Raw genomic sequence first — 8,862 nt, 5'->3', positions numbered from 1 at the left:
GGATGTCGCATCTGTTTTTTTCTTTGTTTATTTATAGTAGAGCAGTGTATCCGTTATGAGTTTGTTCTTAGCAAAACAAAGACGATGTCTCCTGAAGAAGGGGTAATAAATAATACCTAATAATGGCATGGGTGTGGACTCGGCAGGCACCTGTCCGCCCCATGACCCACATACGCCGGGTGGGGGGTGGGCAGTATCAGAGATTACCCTGCAGGCTCTCTTCAGGAGGACCCCACAGTTCGGACCGGGACAGGCAGACCTCCGCACCATCGCAAACAACGAGCCCAGATGCTGGGCTTACTGCCGCCCTGTTACCACTGTTGCTAGGTAACCGTAGGCTTAAAGAGGCGGCTGCTAGTCTTACCGCATGGCCCCACCTCTCTGCCGATTACAAGTAGAGCGGAGAAGGAGAGCAGATTAAAAACCTACCTGCTGAACCAAATGGCCCGCGTGTCGGGACCCAAATATGCACTTTGCCTTCAATCGCGACTGCCTTCGCTTTCAGCTATGTGCAAAACTTGTTACCATTGATAATTAGCTGGCCTTGTTCTAATACTGGAAAATATAACCCAATAAATTAAGACCCGTGTTTTTGGTGTTACGATCTCCGGGTGAGGGATCTATCCGCATTTACATTGTTGCCAATACTAAGTACAGAGGACAGTAAAAATCCCTGGATGTTGGTCTTGCCCCGTCCCAAATATCAAGGATACATAGGTTACATTCTCGCCTAACAAGACCCCAGGTTTGTTCTTGGAAGGCAAGTTAGCAAGACCAGTCTTGCCAAAACCACAAGTATGGTCTTTACATTCTTGCTATTGAGATTCACCCTTTTTCTTCCCATTTGCTGGTAGCAGGTTGGGTCTCCTACTCTCGGGGGCTTCTCAACCTCCCAGTCACCGCAGGATACAATTTTTATATAGCAGAAGGAAACATATTGCCTTTCAAAATCAAAAGCTTCTGGGTTGCTCATTGGATTAATAATAGAACTTTAACCTGAATTCCCGAAGATTACAGATATAAAACAATAAAAAAGGGACTTGTGCTGTCAAACAGTCAAAGGATCGCAACTGCCGACCCTAAAAATACCATTAAAATATTAGGAGACACAAGAATAGCTTCCTCCGAAAACCCTCCGCTCACCTCTGAGGTGGTGCATTAAAGAATTAACGGAAACAAAATGTATTCGCATTTAACTAAAAGTAAGTGAGGCGTGACTGTGATCCGACATTTCAGACCTGTCAGCAGCAGAGAAATAGGCCATCTTCCGTTTCTTTGCTGATTCCTGGTCAGCGGTCGGCACAGGGCTTCCGAGAACGTGCAGTGGGAGCTAAATACGATCAAAACAAAGGATCAGCAGTGATTATATGACCCTGGTTTTAAGGGGCGCCGTGCTAATCTCACACGCTGCGCTGTTTACAATCCACTGCAGACACAACAGCTGCCATCTGAGCCCCGTGCTGATCCTCATTCGGACTGGATAAGTCGTGGTTAAGCTCTACTTTTATTCTGTATTTTTTGCTGTTGGTCTACATAATGTTGGTCTGTTTATTTTTGGTTTCCAGGCAGTCCTTCTCATAGCAACCAGCAGTGTCTAATCTTCCTAAGAGAGGTCCTCTAGTACAGACATGACTATATGTCTAGATGCCAGACGGCCCTCCACCCAGATGTTGAACAGGGACTCGCAGATTCTCATGGAAGTGAAGAGAAAGGAGATCTGACCTACTAAAGGCTTCCCTGAGTCTTAAACCAGGAACGGCCATTTACACTCCGGGGGTGATCCGACTTCCACCCCCTGTCAAAGGAGGGTGATCAAACGGCCTTGTGTGTGAGCAGCAGGCGGTCGCGGCTCTTCCACTCGTCTTGTGGCCTGTGTGAGGAGATTCTGTGGAGAAGGGTGCCCTCCTGGGGGGGGGGCTATGCCAGGTAGGCAGGCCCTACGGCTGGGACTGGGCCAGGTCACAGAGAGGGACACATAAAGCAAATCTCACATCCCAAACCCCAGACAGACAAGTGGGTGAGGACCCCCACCCCGTGATGTGAAGTCCCTGCATCCTCAGCCACCTGGTTTTAAGGGTCATAGATGCCATAGATGTTGTCTGTTTGCTGCCCCCCCCCCCCCAGGTCCTGCTCAGGTCATGCCTGTGGTGCCCCGATGCCCCCTGTCAGGTGTATAATGTCCCTATGCCCTCAAACTGACTCATTACATTAACATTTATTAATTTAGCAGACACTTTTGTCCAGGCATATTGGTATAAGCGCCCCAATCAGGCACATATCCAGTAAAATTGTGAATTTTTCCCCCGGTCGGCAAAATTTGCTGAGGGAGAACCTCACCCCCCCAAAGTAGATTTTTTGGCTATGGGTCTGCTTTTATTGGGGGTTTGAGAAAGCAGAGTCAGCCGGTCCCTGGGGTACTTGGAGGTTAAGTGTTTTGCTCAAGGGCCCAACAGTGAAATCACTCCGCTGACCCAGGGATTTGAACCAGCAACCTTCAGATCACAGACACAGTGTGCTAACTTGCAGATCCACACATCACGCCCTATCTGGCATTAGCGGGAGATCCCATCCCACTCCTGGCTGTTCCTGGGTTCTTGGACTTGGGATTGAAAAATCTTTTCTTGGTGGGGGGGGGGCTGCACTGCTATCTGCAGGTGCAGCATTATCTCTAGCGGGCCTGCAGATTGTCGAAATGCTACCAGCACCTACAGTTTAACCTCGATGCAGGACAGAAAATGCGCCGCAGCTTCACCTCGAAGGTGTTCCAGTGTGTCCCACACAATCAGCTCCTGGTTGGGAAAAAGGTCTTCGTAGTTTCAGTGTGAAGCCTTTAAGCTTCTGGGGGCTTCCTGTGACGGATGCATGTTTCTGACACCAGTGATACTTACTTTGGCTCAGTGTCTGTAAGGATCACCCTGGTCGTCATGGGCCGGATGGGGATTCCCTGGGGATTCCGGGGAAGAATCTTTGGGAATTAGAGCCTTTCCGCATCAAGGGATATTATTTTCGGGTGCTGATAGGAGCGGTGTTTAAGAACTTTCTTTGTGAATGTGATTTATAGGTGAATGTGATTTATAGACATTTATATTACCAGCTTGCACTATACAATCTGTTTTGATAAAGCATTTTAAGGTTGGAACCCACTGAGCGTAACATATTAAAGCGTGGAGTGTATCTGATATCTCTTTTAAAACAAGCCCGGCTGAATCACCTGTCAGGTGAAATATCATGAGAGAGGAACGGAGACAGGGGGGCCGGTCCCGCTTGTTCCACAGTCCAGTGGTACTGGGTGGGAGTGACAGATGGGCTGGGTGTCCAGCCTGAAACCCACACGGATCATCTTGGGGGGTGAAGTGGGGTGTGTCAGGGATCTGGTGTTGACCCAGTCTTGGGTTTCTGGAAGGTGAACCAGAAGGGCTATACTTCAGAGCTGACAGCTGGCGGAACGTGTGGAGACCAGGAGCAGATGCCATGGACCTCAGGAGCTGCCTCGCCCCAGTTGTACACGCCCCCCGATTTTCCCCATCTTGGGGTGAAGTTTCAGGGTCCTCAGTGCATGTCCTTAGTCATTACAATGTCGCTGTGGCTGCCTCCAAGTACCTAGAGTAGGCGCTGGCCAACCAATCACTTGTCTTGGTCCTGCCTCCTCTAGTTGCTTGGACCCACCTCCTGTACAATCTGATTGGTTATCTCTTTGAACCAGTCATTTTTTCTGCCCTCAGAACATTTTTGTGTTGATGAATCTCGTACGCGATAAAGAATTTGGCCTGTTTTCCCTCAGATTGGTGGGGTCCTGTACCTTTGGCACAGAGGTAGCATTATAAGGAAAATGAATCGTCCTGGACAGTTTCGGGGGAATTTTCTCTCTGGTGTTTGGAAGATGGCCCAGTCCGGACGGACTTACTGAATACACGTGCAGCTAATGGAGAAAGGGAATGATATAAATTACTGATCAATTTTGTTGACGATACAGATTCACATGAGGCTAGCGCTCAGAAATGTAATGGGATTCAGTCGTCTGCGACCAGAGTCGCATGCATCGGGTCGGTATGGTGATGAACTGATTATGCCAGTGATGGTGTCTCAGCCTGTTCAATGACTCTGCATTCAGTACAGGGACGCGCCCCCAAACATAGAGACACGCACCAATTAAAGAACCACAACCCTATTACAAGGTCACGCCCCCAACACAGAGACACGCCCCTATTGAAGGACCACACCCCCATTACAAGGACACACCCCAGCACAGCGACACATCCCTATTGAAGGACCACACCCCCCTTACAGGGACACACCCCAACACAGAGACACGTCCCTATTGAAGGACCACACCCCCATTACAGGGACACACCCCAACACAGAGACACGCCCCATTAAGCTCTGTAGTGCAAACACAAAAACCTGTGTGAACATGCGGCGAGAACATGCTAAGTCCATGTGTGAACATTGCCGTGGTCCCGTTGGTGTGTGGCGCTCATCATGCTAACACAGGAAATCTGCCATTTAAAATTATTAAAAATAATAGTGGGAAATGATGAACTTCTGGGTGGCATCTAGAACCAGGGTTCGAGTCTCCGCCATGGCTCCATGTGTGTGGAATTTGCATGTTCTCCCCATGTTGTCATGGGGTTTCTTCTAGGTACCCTAGTTACCCCTCTCCCCCCCATCCAAAAACCTGCTGAGGTTTAATTGAAGTTACCAATTTTGCGAGTGAATGGTGTGTGTGTGTGCCCTGCGATGGGTTGGTGCCCCATCCTGAATTGTTCCTTGCCTTCTGCCTCTACCCTCCTGGACAGGCTCCGAACCCCCCGCAACCCTGATTAAGACAGGCGGCTACAGGAAACGGATGGATGGATGATGATGAATTTCCTGACGTTGGTAGAAATAAACACGAATGTAAGAGTGCATGTAAGAGTGAATGGAAGGTTGTAGTTCAGTGTGACTTTTGGATCTCTATGGATCGGATCTCGCTCTGTCGTGCCCTGTGAGCGGTCTGGTACTTTCTGCGGCTCCAGCACTGTGTGCTGTCACATCTGGCCAACTGGTAAACCAAGCCGGCAGCTGATGTGCAGCTAGCACTAATATTCCGGCACCTCTGTGCATAACCAGATCCTAGGAGGGGACTGCCCAGGCCATAAGACTAATGGAACAGCTGTAGGAGTCGGAGCAAACCTCTGGTCAAACACCCTGAGCGGTGCTGATCCGGCAGGATGGCTACACACAGGGTCACAACCGGTGCCAGCAGACCGCATCGCAACACGATACTAAGTCCAACCCAAAATGCCATCACTCTGGCCAGACGAACATGCAAGGAGAATCTCCCAGTGCTCCAATTGTGGGGGGGTGAGGCAGTGGGGGTGGGGAAGTTTCGAGGTTGAGTTACTGTGTGGTGCCTGTCTGAGGGGGTGGGAAGTGACCAGCTAGCTTAATGTTTCCGGCACATTCCCTCCCTTCTTTATATGAGGTATGGGGTCTGTCACGGCCATAGATCTACAAGAATCCAGAAGACATCTATTAACCAGGTAGTCAAGTAACTTCAGAGCGATGAAACCCTCCAGATGCAGTAGAGGTTGAATTAATGATGTAGACAAGAACACCTAAACCGAGACCAAGTAATTATCAAGACCAAGACCAAGGCAGAGCCAGACCAAATCAAGATCAGAAACAGGCTATAAACATTACTATAAAATTTGGAGCATAGGTACCATCTTGGGGCTAGGTGGTATGGCCTAAAGTTTGTGTCACAATGTAATTTGAACTATGGACGTTTTTTCTTATAATTTCAATACAAATGCTTCTGGACAGGCAAAGCATAGGTATGTCTACTGCATGATGCAAGGGAACATCCAAATGCTAAATTCTGGGTACTGAACAGAGGAAACAGATGGATGGGGTCCGCACACCAGATGATGCTCCCGAATTTTTTTACATTTTGCTACCTTATTTGATGTTTCAGGCCTAAGCCCTTCATCAGACATTCTCTCTTGGGCCTGAAACATCACATAAGGCAGCAAAATGTTGAAATGCTCTATTGTGTGGTCTGCACCCTTTTTCACTGTTGGTTTGGTCTCAACATTGGTGGCCACATTCCCACAAAAGCACCCACATAAAAACTTATATTGTTTATGTTATGTTTATATTCAACCTATTTATTCAACATTCTTTTGCATTTTTTAACATCATATAACACAGTATTGCGAGCAAATTTTTGTGCAGGCTTCAGGGATTTTGGGTAATCCTTCTCATCCACTAGGAACCATAATTACGTGCATAATGTATCAAAGTGCCAATGGGAAGACTTTTTGTTAATTGAGAAACAAAGGGAAACAATTATATTTTGCTACAGTATTAATGTGTGAAATTTACTAAGCTTTTCCAGAGAATAGATCAAAGAACAATCATGAAAACATAAATATCGAGGCATTTTGATGAGTGTTCTTAGCTGGTCTTGAAATAAAACCTCGAGTCCCATGCCAGAGACATAGACAAGACCAAGTCAAAATAAAGTTGATTCCGAGACAAGACCGAGACCACAAGAAATTGGTCTTAAGACCAATTCAGTTTCGAGTATTACAACACTAGGCTGTATATCGGGACATCTCAATTAAACCATGGTTTCCACATGACAGGTGAGGTCTAAGTGGCATCTGAAAATGTGATGGCTGTTAAGTGATGTTTCTGAGACCTGGAGCCCTCCAGGAACATCAGCTCATTTCTGGCTAAATTTGGGATGATGCAGCCATACTCACGCTCTGTTAATATCAGTTACGGTATGTAGAGCTTCGTCATGCTTACAACTGCCAAACGCGAATTGGTGCCAAGAAAGGGAGGCACATCCATATATGGCCCATCCTTCCTTCCCTCCCTTTAATCACTCCTTCTCTCCCTCCTCCTTTCCCTCCCCGACGTCGCAGCAGCTGCGTCCTGAATGCCACTGTTTGTTCAGGAACATCAGCCGCCAGAGGCGCGCTGAGCGATTGCAGGAAGTCGCTCGTAAATTTTCTCCGCGATAAGGACCGCCGGCCACTACAGACGATTTCCGCTGTTCGCGCCATGACTCCTGACCCCCTGTTCCCCTGCCTTGGGGACAAACTATTGGCATCAACTGCGGTTGGCTTCGGTGAGATTTTAGCATGCTTTGCGTCCAGGTTGATCCTCTGCATGGCTGGTTCTCAGATTCTCTAGAAACACAAGGGAGTGACACTGTGGTGCAGAATTAGTTCTGATGGTTTAGAGAATGGCTCAGGCTCAGGTCTCTCTCACGTTACAAACTGTAGACCAGCAGAGTTTACATGGTCCAGGTTAACGGCATTAACGAGGACTAAAAGAGATTAACTACTTTCTACTTACGGCTGCAATAATCAGCTCTTATCTCATCCTGTTTACATGAGCATGAAACTGGCCGCTTGCTTTTATTGGTTCTGTATATTTTATCTCATGACCTTTACTTACCTTTTAAAGGACGACATCCAAGTGCCGCGACCACTAGCAGTGGTGGCTCCGCCCACTCATCTGGCACCGAGAATTTTCTGCATCTTCGTTGTGCCTCCCGGGCTCTCTCTCCATTCCCATCCATTGGTGTGTCCCCCCCCCCCAATATCGACCCGGGATGGAGTTTGGCCCTGTGCATTTTATTGTCATCCTGCAGCAATTTTTTAAGCTGAGATGCCTCTTGCAAACTCGTGCAACGTTTCGAAAGTGGCAAATACCAGCTTTCTGTTTGGGGAGGGTGTGATACAGTAACGCACGATGCAAACCTGAAACACGCGCCCATTAAATTCAGATTAGCTGCCATTCATTGATTTTAAAGATTGAATTTAGCTTCTGTAAACACAAGAGCCGTCAATAAATGGATCCCTCTGTGATGGATGACGGTAATCTATGAAATGTAGATGTCAAGTGCAACATGAGCAAATTTCGATATTTACCAGTAGCAGCACTGGGCTTGCTCTTATAATCACAGTAAGCTTTGGTAGGTAAAAGGTGATCCTCTATCTGGCAAACAAAAGCCAATTCGGTTCCTCAACAGATACAGAAAATATTAACCAACAACATAAAGACCCAATAGAACTCCTTAGATGAAAGCAAAGAGAGTCATTCTTCCCGCCCTCCTTGCCCTGTTGCTTTGCAAACCATGACCTTCAACCCAGCCAGGATAACCCCTGAAGGCTGTCGTGGTGTCCACAAGCTACCCTCATCTCCAGCTAATAGCTCCTGAAACGTCCATCATCCGAGTCACCTGTTTACACAGCAAACATGTGCCAAGGCTGAGGACTCTCACCTGAGCATATTAAAGCACATTAAGGTGATCCGGCACTGTAATGAGTCTACAGGACACCGGAGGCGCTAGAGGCACAGGAATTCATGAATTCTGCTTAAGAAACAGGAACCAAGCCGGGATAGTCGAGCAGTTACGTCGTTTGTATCTGAAACATCTCTCTCTGCATACAGACTGAAAGCTGGCCCCCGGCTGCGTTTCGGTAAATGAAATCACAGGCTAAGGTACCTTTCATTTTGAGTGGTCTGCCAAAGCGGTGCTGGTGGGGGGGGTTCCTGTGTTGTGATGTCACCACTTGGCCACACTGCAGGAGTTTCCGCCGACTGGAAGCCCAGCTGATGGACAGCTCGTCCCCGGCTGCGGTCAAGAGAGCACATTCACAAAGCTGCTGTTTTTGGGTATATTATTACTCAGCTACACCCACCCTCCCCCCGATGCCTCATGGGGCCCGCCTAAGTCGTGTGGCCCCCCCATCCCACATCCCACATCTGAAGCTTCTGCACTTAATTGTTTGCAGGATTGCATCTCGAGCAGAAGGGGAACACACATCCACAGCAGACATAATGCAAACGGGCCGCACGCGT

Source organism: Brienomyrus brachyistius, chromosome 4, assembly GCF_023856365.1.
Source record: "Brienomyrus brachyistius isolate T26 chromosome 4, BBRACH_0.4, whole genome shotgun sequence".
In the NCBI taxonomy this organism is placed as follows: Eukaryota; Metazoa; Chordata; class Actinopteri; order Osteoglossiformes; family Mormyridae; genus Brienomyrus; species Brienomyrus brachyistius.
The sequence above is the reverse complement of the archived record's forward strand: the minus strand, read 5'-3'. Positions refer to the sequence as shown.